Here is a 15,477-nt window from a genome sequence, read left to right as displayed (position 1 = left end):
CAACACACATTTATATTTAAGAAAACGAAATGATATTACACATTCTAGAGTTTTGAATCACAGAATAACATTTCTAATTGATTTCTCAAATGTCATGAATCATGAACTCCAAACTGTTAAACTTATCTGAACTTCGTCGCAGAGAGGCCTCTCTGTCTTCGGGCTCAGATCACAGCACACGGCACATGGTCCGTGTGGTTTGGAACAAAGGCAGTGCGGTTCGGCTTTGTCCAAGAACTTCCACTCAGTCGATGCACCTGGAAATTGGGGTTTCGCGAAATTAGAGTCTTTTCCAAACAGATTTTCCACTGGTTTGAAGGCTCCAAGGTTGTGCACAAAATCTTCTTTGTAAGCAGGGTTCCACCGTAGTTACTTGAAGACAAAGTCTTTGAGGAAAGCAGAGCCCTGTTCGTTCCAAGGGTCAAGTTTCTTAAGACTCAAATAGCTATTTAAATGAATGAACACTTTCATATACATTCGACTTACTCAATTGTCCAGCTGTAAAACTCCACTGATCAGGTGGGCACAGGCGGGCATGCGCAGTCTGTAAAGTTCTTTCTTTAATATAGTCCTTTAATAGAATTCTTCGTACGGCTCAATCTCCTTCTCCCAGTTTAACTCTTCTGTTGCCGGCAAAGACTTGGTTGGTTTCTGGTTCCGGTTCGGGCAACAGAGCTACAGGTTGAGCTGTGGCAGCGAGTTACTGGTTCAGGTGAGAGAGAAATAGAGCGAGAGAGAGAGAGAGAGAGAGAGAGAGAGAGAGAGAGAGAGAGAGAGAGAGAGAGAGACTGTGCACTGTTCCTTATAGTCTGTCAGATCAATAGGTGATTGGTTCTTGAGTTCTTGAGATTGGATTTCGGTTTCAGCCCCCAGTGTCCTAATGGAGGGGGGCTTGATTTATGACTGATGTCAATCCATGCCATCTTTTGGAAATGCCGGTTGGCCCGGGTTCGTAGCTCTATGTCGGGATTTCGGCTCTCGTCCACTTCAAAGAGTTTTTATCACCTACAGGCCCCTTTCTCCAGACATCTCATAGCAGGATTCAACCTATTTGGCCTCTTCTCGGTGCCATCCTCCCCAAAACTGTCACTTTGATGCAAACCAGTTCCAAGCTGATGAGCAAAGGAAATCTGATAACTTTGGGGGTGGAGAGGTCTTCTTTAGATCAGTGCTTCAGCTCAGAGCCCGAATGCTCTTATCAAAATAAACCCAACATAACGCTACACAGTGGAACTGCAAGGCAATTGATTAAAGGGACATGTGGTGAATTCCTTTTTATCTTTATACTGTTGTTGGATGTCTCCTGTTCCTCTAAGTCTCATTTGGCCTTGGTTTTCCCCCTCTGTGTTGAATAATCGGGCTCTAAATAGCCCCGGCGTTTCTCCTGCAGTTCTTCGTTCTTTCCACTGCTAGCGCTGCCTTTGTGCAGCTTGTTATAGGTTATTGTGAACTGAACCTATTTTGCTGTGAATTTATATTTACTGCGAATAGTTTATTGTGGCTGGTCTTGGTCTGTCTGCACTAAATAAATGATTTGTATCAAGGGATTATTTAGTTTGTCTGTGTACTTTTTTACCTAACCACTAAGGTCCACTCCTTGCACTTCACACATTTGCCCTTTTAATTACTCCCTTACTGACATACTTTAACATGCAATGTGCGTGTGATAATAGTTTTAGCAGCCTGTTGCCATTCAGGTGAGACAATACCTAGTAAATCCTTTTTTTTTTTTCATGTTGGTGCGCCGCGAAGGTTTTTGGTCTCAGCAAAGTGTGCCGTGGCATTACAACGCTTGGGAACCACTGGCTTGGCTTGTTGGGCATCCAGGTATGCACTGAGATTACGATCGGCACGATGATTGTCGTTCTCAGGAGAATTGTGTTTCTTTGCTGATCACGTTCTCTGTCGCTTTTTACACAGTTCTTACAAGTGGCACATTGGGGATGAAGAGCAGAGCATGCTGACACGCATAGCTGTGGACTTCTGCATGGCATGGGGCCACAGGTCATTCCAAGTATTTCAAGACGCCTGCAAATGTGTGGACACGTTGTGTTGGCCCAACCCTCACAGATTGTGCCAAGTCAAGTAGAGATGCATGTTGTGCTGTTCTAAAGTGACACGTCGTCAACAGCAAAAACATCTCTCAGAGTTCCTGGCTTGACTTGCCTCTGGAAGACAACACTTGCCCAGGCTGGATATTTGCCGAAAGAAGCAAAGAGGACTAGACACCTTGCCTAGACGCAACTGCATATTTCATTGTCACCTGGAAGGCCATCCAGGCTTTTCACCATCATGGCCCTCGGTCAACAAGGCGCCCGAACAGGGACTCGAACCCTGGACCCTCAGATTAAAAGTCTGATGCTCTAACACACAAATCGTTAAACAAAAAAGGTTATAAACACATTAACTACAATACCGGTTAGTAAGACGAAGGTGAGTCTCTCGTTAGTATTGTTAGTCAGACATTAAATAACTACGCAGGTTAGTATTTATGTCAGGTAACTTCTCGTTATATATATATCAGTCTCATTTACGTTTAGGTGCCGAGAAAGATCCTATCGTTACTTGTTACCACAATTTCCCTTAACTGATTATTATTCAATGATCATGGATAGGCAGGGACACCAATTATCTAACGTCTATTGACTTGTGTCAATTTCAGACTAAACAGTTAAACAGGAATGAGAAGATATTTCTCGGGGTTGACAGATTTTATTTCTAAAATTATCAACAAAACAGTTTAATGCAACACACATTTATATTTAAGAAAACTAAATGATATTACACATTCTAGAGTTATGAATCACAGAATAACATTTCTAATTGATTTCTCAAATGTCATGAATCATGAACTCCAAACTGTTAAACTTATCTGAACTTCGTCGCAGAGAGGCCTCTCTGTCTTCGGGCTCAGATCACAGCACACGGCACATGGTCCGTGTGGTTTGGAACAAGGCAGTGCGGTTCGGCTTTGTCCAAGAACTTCCACTCAGTCGATGCAGCTGGAAGTTGGGGTTTCGCGAAATTAGAGTCTTTTCCAAACAGATTTTCCACTGGTTTGAAGGCTCCAAGGTTGTGCACAAAATCTTCTTTGTAAGCAGGGTTCCACCGTAGTTACTTGAAGACAAAGTCTTTGAGGAAAGCAGGGCCCTGTTCGTTCCAAGGGTCAAGTTTCTTAAGACTCAAATAGCTATTTAAATGACTGAACACTTTCATATACATTCGACTTACTCAATTGTCCAGCTGTAAAACTCCACTGATCAGGTGGGCACAGGCGGGCATGCGCAGTCTGTAAAGTTCTTTATTTAATAAAGTCCTTTAAAAGAATTCTTCGTACGGCTCAATCTCCTTCTCCCAGTTTAACTCTTCTGTTGCCGGCAAAGACTTGGTTGGTTTCTGGTTCCGGTTCGGGCAACAGAGCTACTGGTTGAACTGTGGCAGCGAGTTACTGGTTCAGGTGAGAGAGAAAGAGAGAGAGAGAGAAAGAGAGAGAGAGAGAGAGAGGGAGACTGTGCAGTGTTCCTTATAGTCTGTCAGATCAATAGGTGATTGGTTCTTGAGTTCTTGAGATTGGATTTCGGTTTCAGCCCCCAGTGTCCTAATGGAGGGGGGCTTGATTTATGACTGATGTCAATCCATGCCATCTTTTGGAAATGCCGGTTGGCCCGGGTTCGTAGCTCTATGTCGGGATTTCGGCTCTCGTCCACTTCAAAGAGTTTTTATCACCTACAGGCCCCTTTCTCCAGACATCTCATAGCAGGATTCAACCTATTTGGCCTCTTCTCGGTGCCATCCTCCCCAAAACTGTCACTTTGATGCAAACCAGTTCCAAGCTGATGAGCAAAGGAAATCTGATAACTTTGGGGGTGGAGAGGTCTTCTTTAGATCAGTGCTTCAGCTCAGAGCCCAAATGCTCTTATCAAAATACACCCAACATAATGCTACACAGTGGAACTGCAAGGCAATTGATTAAAGGGACATGTGGTGAATTCCTTTTTATCTTTATACTGTTGTTGGATGTCTCCTGTTCCTCTAAGTCTCATTTGGCCTTGGTTTTCCCCCTCTGTGTTGAATAATCGGGCTCTAAATAGCCCCGGCGTTTCTCCTGCAGTTCTTCGTTCTTTCCACTGCTAGCGCTGCCTTTGTGCAGCTTGTTATAGGATATTGTGAACTGAACCTATTTTGCTGTGAATTTATATTTACTGCGAATAGTTTATTGTGGCTGGTCTTGGTCTGTCTGCACTAAATAAATGATATGTATCAAGGGATTATTTAGTTTGTCTGTGTACTTTTTTACTTAACCACTAAGGGCCACTCCTTGCACTTCACACATTTGCCCTTTTAATTACTCCCTTACTGACATACTTTAACATGCAATGTGCGTGTGATAATAGCTTTAGCAGCCTGTTGCCATTCAGGTGAGACAATACCTAGTAAATCCTTTTTTTTTTTTTTCATGTTGGTGCGCCGCGAAGGTTTTTGGTCTCAGCAAAGTGTGCCGTGGCATTACAACGCTTGGGAACCACTGGCTTGGCTTGTTGGGCATCCAGGTATGCACTGAGATTACGATCGGCACGATGATTGTCGTTCTCAGGAGAATTGTGTTTCTTTGCTGATCACGTTCTCTGTCGCTTTTTATACAGTTCTTACAAGTAGCACATTGGGGATGAGGAGCAGAGCATGCTGACACGCATAGCTGTGGACTTCTGCATGGCATGGGGCCACAGGTCATTCCAAGTATTTCAAGACGCCTGCAAATGTGTGGACACGTTGTGTTGGCCCAACCCTCACAGATTGTGCCAAATCAAGTAGAGATGCATGTTGTGCTGTTCTAAAGTGACACGTCGTCAACGGCAAAAACATCTCTCAGAGTTCCTGGCTTGACTTGCCCAGGCTGGATATTTGACGAAAGAAGCAAAGAGGACTAGACACCTTGCATAGACGCAACTGCATATTTCATTGTCACCTGGAAGGCCATCCAGGCTTTTCACCATCATGGCCCTCGGTCAACAAGGCGCCCGAACAGGGACTCGAACCCTGGACCCTCAGATTAAAAGTCTGATGCTCTACCGGCTGAGCTACCCGGGCTTCAGTGAAGTGCTTCACAATGTGTTGGCTTCATGATTGTTCCAGACCGCTTTCTGGCCGGTTTAGAAAACTGGGCTCAGGGTGAAAAGGGTCACATGCATATGAGATGTTTGGGCAATGCGAGTTCTACACAGCAAATCCGAATTTCCGGTGTTTTCTCCTTGTCCTCATGCAATTCCAATGGCTTGACATTTGGGAGCTCGTCCAAAACCGATGTCAAGCCATAATCACGCCTTCCTTCGAGCCGGAATTGAACCAGCGACCTAAGGATGCCCGCTGTCTGAAACCTACAGTCCTCCGCTCTACCAACTGAGCTATCGAAGGGAAGCTTCTCACCGTCTTCCCCTGGCAGTCTCAGTGGCCGTGCAAAGCCAAGAAGCACCGTGGCTTGGCTCAGTGGTTTTCAACCCGTGTGCCGTGAGGACTACCCAATTGTGTCGTGAGATTTTTATCCCCTGAAAAATATTATGTCATTTTGTTTGGTCAAATTCATAAATCTTGTATCAAATCAAACTTATTCAAATGTGTGAAAATATTACATTTATACATCACCTGTAGAAAGCGTTTCATAACTGAAATGTTGTGTTTGCCGGACTGAACGCACACCTACACTGAGTTGCAGTGCTATCAGTTGTATCGTAAGGTACACTTATAAATTTCAATTTAAGAAGTGAATTTATAGTATCACCTTATCACGAATCCTGGAATCTTGTAGAACTCAATTTCTGTAATAATTGGACACAGACACCAATTCCAAAGATATAAATTGTTAAATTTATTCAAAAACAAAGACTAAATGTAGCACTACACTAATTATACAAAAGGGAAAAGCTAATTAAAATTCAACTCTAGATCAACAAATCAAAGACAAATCACTTCCGTGACCAAATCAATGACCATGGGATCGCATATGATAACACACAAATCGTTAAACAAAAAAGGTTATAAACACATTAACTACAATACCGGTTAGTAAGACGAAGGTGAGTCTCTCGTTAGTATTGTTAGTCAGACATTAAATAACTACGCAGGTTAGTATTTATGTCAGGTAACTTCTCGTTATATATATATCAGTCTCATTTACGTTTAGGTGCCGAGAAAGATCCTATCGTTACTTGTTACCACAATTTCCCTTAACTGATTATTATTCAATGATCAAGGATAGGCAGGGCCACCAATAATCTAACGTCTATTGACTTGTGTCAATTTCAGACTAAACAGTTAAACAGGAATGAGAAGATATTTCTCGGGGTTGACAGATTTTATTTCTAAAATTATCAACAAAACAGTTTAATGCAACACACATTTATATTTAAGAAAACTAAATGATATTACACATTCTAGAGTTTTGAATCACAGAATAACATTTCTAATTGATTTCTCAAATGTCATGAATCATGAACTCCAAACTGTTAAACTTATCTGAACTTCGTCGCAGAGAGGCCTCTCTGTCTTCGGGCTCAGATCACAGCACACGGCACATGGTCCGTGTGGTTTGGAACAAAGGCAGTGCGGTTCGGCTTTGTCCAAGAACTTCCACTCAGTCGATGCACCTGGAAATTGGGGTTTCGCGAAATTAGAGTCTTTTCCAAACAGATTTTCCACTGGTTTGAAGGCTCCAAGGTTGTGCACAAAATCTTCTTTGTAAGCAGGGTTCCACCGTAGTTACTTGAAGACAAAGTCTTTGAGGAAAGCAGGGCCCTGTTCGTTCCAAGGGTCAAGTTTCTTAAGACTCAAATAGCTATTTAAATGACTGAACACTTTCATATACATTCGACTTACTCAATTGTCCAGCTGTAAAACTCCACTGATCAGGTGGGCACAGGCGGGCATGCGCAGTCTGTAAAGTTCTTTATTTAATAAAGTCCTTTAATAGAATTCTTCGTACGGCTCAATCTCCTTCTCCCAGTTTAACTCTTCTGTTGCCGGCAAAGACTTGGTTGGTTTCTGGTTCCGGTTCGGGCAACAGAGCTACAGGTTGAGCTGTGGCAGCGAGTTACTGGTTCAGGTGAGAGAGAAAGAGAGAGAGAGAGAGAGAGAGAGAGAGAGACTGTGCACTGTTCCTTATAGTCTGTCAGATCAATAGGTGATTGGTTCTTGAGTTCTTGAGATTGGATTTCGGTTTCAGCCCCCAGTGTCTTAATGGAGGGGGGCTTGATTTATGACTGATGTCAATCCATGCCATCTTTTGGAAGTGCCGGTTGGCCCGGGTTCGTAGCTCTATGTCGGGATTTCGGCTCTCGTCCACTTCAAAGAGTTTTTATCACCTACAGGCCCCTTTCTCCAGACATCTCATAGCAGGATTCAACCTATTTGGCCTCTTCTCGGTGCCATCCACCCCAAAACTGTCACTTTGATGCAAACCAGTTCCAAGCTGATGAGCAAAGGAAATCTGATAACTTTGGGGGTGGAGAGGTCTTCTTTAGATCAGTGCTTCAGCTCAGAGCCCAAATGCTCTTATCAAAATACACCCAACATAACGCTACACAGTGGAACTGCAAGGCAATTGATTAAAGGGACATGTGGTGAATTCCTTTTTATCTTTATACTGTTGTTGGATGTCTTCTGTTCCTCTAAGTCTCATTTGGCCCTGGTTTTCCCCCTCTGTGTTGAATAATCGGGCTCTAAATAGCCCCGGCGTTTCTCCTGCAGTTCTTCGTTCTTTCCACTGCTAGCGCTGCCTTTGTGCAGCTTGTTATAGGATATTGTGAACTGAACCTATTTTGCTGTGAATTTATATTTACTGCGAATAGTTTATTGTGGCTGGTCTTGGTCTGTCTGCACTAAATAAATGATTTGTATCAAGGGATTATTTAGTTTGTCTGTGTACTTTTTTACCTAACCACTAAGGGCCACTCCTTGCACTTCACACATTTGCCCTTTTAATTACTCCCTTACTGACATACTTTAACATGCAATGTGCGTGTGATAATAGTTTTAGCAGCCTGTTGCCATTCAGGTGAGACAATACCTAGTAAATCCTTTTTTTTTTCTTTCATGTTGGTGCGCCGCAAAGGTTTTTGGTCTCAGCAAAGTGTTCCGTGGCATTACAACGCTTGGGAACCACTGGCTTGGCTTGTTGGGCATCCAGGTATGCACTGAGATTACGATCGGCACGATGATTGTCGTTCTCAGGAGAATTGTGTTTCTTTGCTGATCACGTTCTCTGTCGCTTTTTACACAGTTCTTACAAGTGGCACATTGGGGATGAAGAGCAGAGCATGCTGACACGCATAGCTGTGGACTTCTGCATGGCATGGGGCCACAGGTCATTCCAAGTATTTCAAGACGCCTGCAAATGTGTGGACACGTTGTGTTGGCCCAACCCTCACAGATTGTGCCAAGTCAAGTAGAGATGCATGTTGTGCTGTTCTAAAGTGACACGTCGTCAACGGCAAAAACATCTCTCAGAGTTCCTGGCTTGACTTGCCTCTGGAAGACAACACTTGCCCAGGCTGGATATTTGACGAAAGAAGCAAAGAGGACTAGACACCTTGCCTAGACGCAACTGCATATTTCATTGTCACCTGGAAGGCCATCCAGGCTTTTCACCATCATGGCCCTCGGTCAACAAGGCGCCCGAACAGGGACTCGAACCCTGGACCCTCAGATTAAAAGTCTGATGCTCTTACACACAAATCGTTAAACAAAAAAGGTTATAAACACATTAACTACAATACCGGTTAGTAAGACGAAGGTGAGTCTCTCGTTAGTATTGTTAGTCAGACATTAAATAACTACGCAGGTTAGTATTTATGTCAGGTAACTTCTCGTTATATATATATCAGTCTCATTTACGTTTAGGTGCCGAGAAAGATCCTATCATTACTTGTTACCACAATTTCCCTTAACTGATTATTATTCAATGATCAAGGATAGGCAGGGCCACCAATAATCTAACGTCTATTGACTTGTGTCAATTTCAGACTAAACAGTTAAACAGGAATGAGAAGATATTTCTCGGGGTTGACAGATTTTATTTCTAAAATTATCAACAAAACAGTTTAATGCAACACACATTTATATTTAAGAAAACGAAATGATATTACACATTCTAGAGTTTTGAATCACAGAATAACATTTCTAATTGATTTCTCAAATGTCATGAATCATGAACTCCAAACTGTTAAACTTATCTGAACTTCGTCACAGAGAGGCCTCTCTGTCTTCGGGCTCAGATCACAGCACACGGCATATGGTCCGTGTGGTTTGGAACAAAGGCAGTGCGGTTCGGCTTTGTCCAAGAACTTCCACTCAGTCGATGCACCTGGAAATTGGGGTTTCGCGAAATTAGAGTCTTTTCCAAACAGATTTTCCACTGGTTTGAAGGCTCCAAGGTTGTGCACAAAATCTTCTTTGTAAGCAGGGTTCCACCGTAGTTACTTGAAGACAAAGTCTTTGAGGAAAGCAGGGCCCTGTTCGTTCCAAGGGTCAAGTTTCTTAAGACTCAAATAGCTATTTAAATGACTGAACACTTTCATATACATTCGACTTACTCAATTGTCCAGCTGTAAAACTCCACTGATCAGGTGGGCACAGGCGGGCATGCGCAGTCTGTAAAGTTCTTTCTTTAATATAGTCCTTTAATAGAATTCTCCGTACGGCTCAATCTACTTCTCCCAGTTTAACTCTTCTGTTGCCGGCAAAGACTTGGTTGGTTTCTGGTTCCGGTTCGGGCAACAGAGCTACAGGTTGAGCTGTGGCAGCGAGTTACTGGTTCAGGTGAGAGAGAAAGAGAGAGAGAGAGAGAGAGACTGTGCACTGTTCCTTATAGTCTGTCAGATCAATAGGTGATTGGTTCTTGAGTTCTTGAGATTGGATTTCGGTTTCAGCCCCCAGTGTCCTAATGGAGGGGGGCTTGATTTATGACTGATGTCAATCCATGCCATCTTTTGGAAATGCCGGTTGGCCCGGGTTCGTAGCTCTATGTCGGGATTTCGGCTCTCGTCCACTTCAAAGAGTTTTTATCACCTACAGGCCCCTTTCTCCAGACATCTCATAGCAGGATTCAACCTATTTGGCCTCTTCTCGGTGCCATCCTCCCCAAAACTGTCACTTTGATGCAAACCAGTTCCAAGCTGATGAGCAAAGGAAATCTGATAACTTTGGGGGTGGAGAGGTCTTCTTTAGATCAGTGCTTCAGCTCAGAGCCCAAATGCTCTTATCAAAATACACCCAACATAACGCTACACAGTGGAACTGCAAGGCAATTGATTAAAGGGACATGTGGTGAATTCCTTTTCATCTTTATACTGTTGTTGGATGTCTCCTGTTCCTCTAAGTCTCATTTGGCTTTGGTTTCCCCCCTCTGTGTTGAATAATCGGGCTCTAAATAGCCCCGGCGTTTCTTCTGCAGTTCTTCGTTCTTTCCACTGCTAGCGCTGCCTTTGTGAAGGCAGATGGTGCTTGTGAGAAGTCAACAGCATGTCCACCGAAAAGGGTGTCTGACTCCTGGTTTTGGATCCGGAAGGGTTGATAACAGACCGAAATGGTTACAATATGATACTGCTTAGATTAACTGTGGATATGTATTGTGATCGTGCTCGGCTCAGGTGTGCGTTCAGTCTGCACACAAAACATTTCGGTCGCGAAACGTCTAATCAAATCGAATAAAATGGCGGGGATAGCATGTTTGATCCGTGTGCTATTGTTTTTCAACAATTGTAATGCCCTTTGTAACGTTTAACTACTTCGTTAAATACAGCTTGTTATAGGATATTGTGAACTGAACCTATTTTGCTGTGAATTTATATTTACTGCGAATAGTTTATTGTGGCTGGTCTTGGTCTGTCTGCACTAAATAAATGATTTGTATCAAGGGATTATTTAGTTTGTCTGTGTACTTTTTTACCTAACCACTAAGGGCCACTCCTTGCACTTCACACATTTGCCCTTTTAATTACTCCCTTACTGACATACTTTAACATGCAATGTGCGTGTGATAATAGTTTTAGCAGCCTGTTGCCATTCAGGTGAGACAATACCTAGTAAATCCTTTTTTTTTTTTTTCATGTTGGTGCGCCGCGAAGGTTTTTGGTCTCAGCAAAGTGTGCCGTGGCATTACAACGCTTGGGAACCACTGGCTTGGCTTGTTGGGCATCCAGGTATGCACTGAGATTACGATCGGCACGATGATTGTCGTTCTCAGGAGAATTGTGTTTCTTTGCTGATCATGTTCTCTGTCGCTTTTTACAAAGTTCTTACAAGTGGCACATTGGGGATGAGGAGCAGAGCATGCTGACACGCATAGCTGTGGACTTCTGCATGGCATGGGGCCACAGGTCATTCCAAGTATTTCAAGACGCCTGCAAATGTGTGGACACGTTGTGTTGGCCCAACCCTCACAGATTGTGCCAAGTCAAGTAGAGATGCATGTTGTGCTGTTCTAAAGTGACACGTCGTCAACGGCAAAAACATCTCTCAGAGTTCCTGGCTTGACTTGCCTCTGGAAGACAACACTTGCCCAGGCTGGATATTTGCAGAAAGAAGCAAAGAGGACTAGACACCTTGCCTAGACACAACTGCATATTTCATTGTCACCTGGAAGGCCATCCAGGCTTTTCACCATCATGGCCCTCGGTCAACAAGGCACCCGAACAGGGACTCGAACCCTGGACCCTCAGATTAAAAGTCTGATGCTCTACCGGCTGAGCTACCCGGGCTTCAGTGAAGTGCTTCACAATGTGTTGGCTTCATGATTGTTCCAGACCGCTTTCTGGCCGGTTTAGAAAACTGGGCTCAGGGTGAAAAGGGCCACATGCATATGAGATGTTTGGGCAATGCGAGTTCTCCACAGCAAATCCGAATTTCCGGTGTTTTCTCCTTGTCCTCATGCAATTCCAATGGCTTGACATTTGGGAGCTCGTCCAAAACCGATGTCAAACCATAATCACGCCTTCCTTCGAGCCGGAATTGAACCAGCGACCTAAGGATGCCCGCTGTCTGAAACCTACAGTCCTCCGCTCTACCAACTGAGCTATCGAAGCGAAGATTCTCACCGTCTTCCCCTGGCAGTCTCAGTGGCCGTGCAAAGCCAAGAAGCACCGTGGCTTGGCTCAGTGGTTTTCAACCCGTGTGCCGTGAGGACTACCCAATTGTGTCGTGAGATTTTTATCCCCTGAAAAATATTATGTCATTTTGTTTGGTCAACTTCATAAATCTTGTATCAAATCAAACTTATTCAAATGTGTGAAAATATTACATTTATACATCACCTGTAGAAAGCGTTTCATAACTGAAATGTTGTGTTTGCCGGACTGAACGCACACCTACACTGAGTTGCAGTGCTATCAGTTGTATCGTAAGGTACACTTATAAATTTCAATTTAAGAAGTGAATTTATAGTATCACCTTATCACGAATCCTGGAATCTTGTAGAACTCAATTTCTGTAATAATTGGACACAGACACCAATTCCAAAGATATAAATTGTTAAATTTATTCAAAAACAAAGACTAAATGTAGCACTACACTAATTATACAAAAGGGAAAAGCTAATTAAAATTCAACTCTAGATCAACAAATCAAAGACAAATCACTTCCGTGACCAAATCAAAGACCATGGGATCGCATATGATAACACACAAATCGTTAAACAAAAAAGGTTATAAACACATTAACTACAATACCGGTTAGTAAGACGAAGGTGAGTCTCTCGTTAGTATTGTTAGTCAGACATTAAATAACTACGCAGGTTAGTATTTATGTCAGGTAACTTCTCGTTATATATATATCAGTCTCATTTACGTTTAGGTGCCGAGAAAGATCCTATCGTTACTTGTTACCACAATTTCCCTTAACTGATTATTATTCAATGATCAAGGATAGGCAGGGCCACCAATAATCTAACGTCTATTGACTTGTGTCAATTTCATACTAAACAGTTAAACAGGAATGAGAACATATTTCTCGGGGTTGACAGATTTTATTTCTAAAATTATCAACAAAACAGTTTAATGCAACACACATTTATATTTAAGAAAACTAAATGATATTACACATTCTAGAGTTATGAATCACAGAATAACATTTCTAATTGATTTCTCAAATGTCATGAATCATGAACTCCAAACTGTTAAACTTATCTGAACTTCGTCGCAGAGAGGCCTCTCTGTCTTCGGGCTCAGATCACAGCACACGGCACATGGTCCGTGTGGTTTGGAACAAAGGCAGTGCGGTTCGGCTTTGTCCAAGAACTTCCACTCAGTCGATGCAGCTGGAAGTTGGGGTTTCGCGAAATTAGAGTCTTTTCCAAACAGATTTTCCACTGGTTTGAAGGCTCCAAGGTTGTGCACAAAATCTTCTTTATAAGCAGGGTTCCACCGTAGTTACTTGAAGACAAAGTCTTTGAGGAAAGCAGGGCCCTGTTCGTTCCAAGGGTCAAGTTTCTTAAGACTCAAATAGCTATTTAAATGACTGAACACTTTCATATACATTCGACTTACTCAATTGTCCAGCTGTAAAACTCCACTGATCAGGTGGGCACAGGCGGGCATGCGCAGTCTGTAAAGTTCTTTATTTAATAAAGTCCTTTAAAAGAATTCTTCGTACGGCTCAATCTCCTTCTCCCAGTTTAACTCTTCTGTTGCCGGCAAAGACTTGGTTGGTTTCTGGTTCCGGTTCGGGCAACAGAGCTACAGGTTGAGCTGTGGCAGCGAGTTACTGGCTCAGGTGAGAGAGAAAGAGAGAGAGAGAGAAAGAGAGAGAGAGAGAGAGAGAGAGAGACTGTGCACTGTTCCTTATAGTCTGTCAGATCAATAGGTGATTGGTTCTTGAGTTCTTGAGATTGGATTTCGGTTTCAGCCCCCAGTGTCCTAATGGAGGGGGGCTTGATTTATGACTGATGTCAATCCATGCCATCTTTTGGAAATGCCGGTTGGCCCGGGTTCGTAGCTCTATGTCGGGATTTCGGCTCTCGTCCACTTCAAAGAGTTTTTGTCACCTACAGGCCCCTTTCTCCAGACATCTCATAGCAGGATTCAACCTATTTGGCCTCTTCTCGGTGCCATCCTCCCCAAAACTGTCACTTTGATGCAAACCAGTTCCAAGCTGATGAGCAAAGGAAATCTGATAACTTTGGGGGTGGAGAGGTCTTCTTTAGATCAGTGCTTCAGCTCAGAGCCCAAATGCTCTTATCAAAATACACCCAACATAACGCTACACAGTGGAACTGCAAGGCAATTGATTAAAGGGACATGTGGTGAATTCCTTTTTATCTTTATACTGTTGTTGGATGTCTCCTGTTCCTCTAAGTCTCATTTGGCCTTGGTTTTCCCCCTCTGTGTTGAATAATCGGGCTCTAAATAGCCCCGGCGTTTCTCCTGCAGTTCTTCGTTCTTTCCACTGCTAGCGCTGCCTTTGTGCAGCTTGTTATAGGATATTGTGAACTGAACCTATTTTGCTGTGAATTTATATGTACTGCGAATAGTTTATTGTGGCTGGTCTTGGTCTGTCTGCACTAAATAAATGATTTGTATCAAGGGATTATTTAGTTTGTCTGTGTACTTTTTTACCTAACCACTAAGGGCCACTCCTTGCACTTCACACATTTGCCCTTTTAATTACTCCCTTACTGACATACTTTAACATGCAATGTGCGTGTGATAATAGTTTTAGCAGCCTGTTGCCATTCAGGTGAGACAATACCTAGTAAATCCTTTTTTTTTTTTTTCATGTTGGTGCGCCGCGAAGGTTTTTGGTCTCAGCAAAGTGTGCCGTGGCATTACAACGCTTGGGAACCACTGGCTTGGCTTGTTGGGCATCCAGGTATGCACTGAGATTACGATCGGCACGATGATTGTCGTTCTCAGGAGAATTGTGTTTCTTTGCTGATCACGTTCTCTGTCGCTTTTTACACAGTTCTTACAAGTGGCACATTGGGGATGAAGAGCAGAGCATGCTGACACGCATAGCTGTGGACTTCTGCATGGCATGGGGCCACAGGTCATTCCAAGTATTTCAAGACGCCTGCAAATGTGTGGACACGTTGTGTTGGCCCAACCCTCACAGATTGTGCCAAGTCAAGTAGAGATGCATGTTGTGCTGTTCTAAAGTGACACGTCGTCAACGGCAAAAACATCTCTCAGAGTTCCTGGCTTGACTTGCCTCTGGAAGACAACACTTGCCCAGGCTGGATATTTGCCGAAAGAAGCAAAGAGGACTAGACACCTTGCCTAGACGCAACTGCATATTTCATTGTCACCTGGAAGGCCATCCAGGCTTTTCACCATCATGGCCCTCGGTCAACAAGGCGCCCGAACAGGGACTCGAACCCTGGACCCTCAGATTAAAAGTCTGATGCTCTAACACACAAATCGTTAAACAAAAAAGGTTATAAACACATTAACTACAATACCGGTTAGTAAGACGAAGGTGAGTCTCTCGTTAGTA

General features: G+C 43.2%; 4 non-coding genes across 4 annotated transcripts; all 4 read right to left on the bottom strand.

Moving 5' to 3' along the window:
• Window positions 1–5,015: 5,015 nt before the first annotated feature.
• trnak-uuu (transfer RNA lysine (anticodon UUU)) lies at window positions 5,016–5,088 on the bottom strand. The gene has a single exon. It is a non-coding gene; the product is annotated as a tRNA-Lys (tRNA).
• Window positions 5,089–5,323: 235 nt separating this feature from the next.
• On the bottom strand, window positions 5,324–5,412 carry trnay-gua (transfer RNA tyrosine (anticodon GUA)). The gene is given in 2 exon segments: window positions 5,324–5,359; window positions 5,376–5,412. It is a non-coding gene; the product is annotated as a tRNA-Tyr (tRNA).
• Window positions 5,413–11,677: 6,265 nt separating this feature from the next.
• Window positions 11,678–11,750, bottom strand: trnak-uuu (transfer RNA lysine (anticodon UUU)). The gene has a single exon. It is a non-coding gene; the product is annotated as a tRNA-Lys (tRNA).
• A 235-nt stretch (window positions 11,751–11,985) lies between these two features.
• trnay-gua (transfer RNA tyrosine (anticodon GUA)) lies at window positions 11,986–12,074 on the bottom strand. The gene is given in 2 exon segments: window positions 11,986–12,021; window positions 12,038–12,074. It is a non-coding gene; the product is annotated as a tRNA-Tyr (tRNA).
• Between the last annotated feature and the right edge of the window lie 3,403 nt (window positions 12,075–15,477).

This window comes from Amia ocellicauda, unplaced genomic scaffold (genome assembly GCF_036373705.1).
Source record: "Amia ocellicauda isolate fAmiCal2 unplaced genomic scaffold, fAmiCal2.hap1 HAP1_SCAFFOLD_91, whole genome shotgun sequence".
Lineage (NCBI taxonomy): Eukaryota > Metazoa > Chordata > Actinopteri > Amiiformes > Amiidae > Amia > Amia ocellicauda.
Note: the sequence above shows the minus strand (reverse complement) of the source record. Positions and strands in the feature narration are given on the sequence as shown.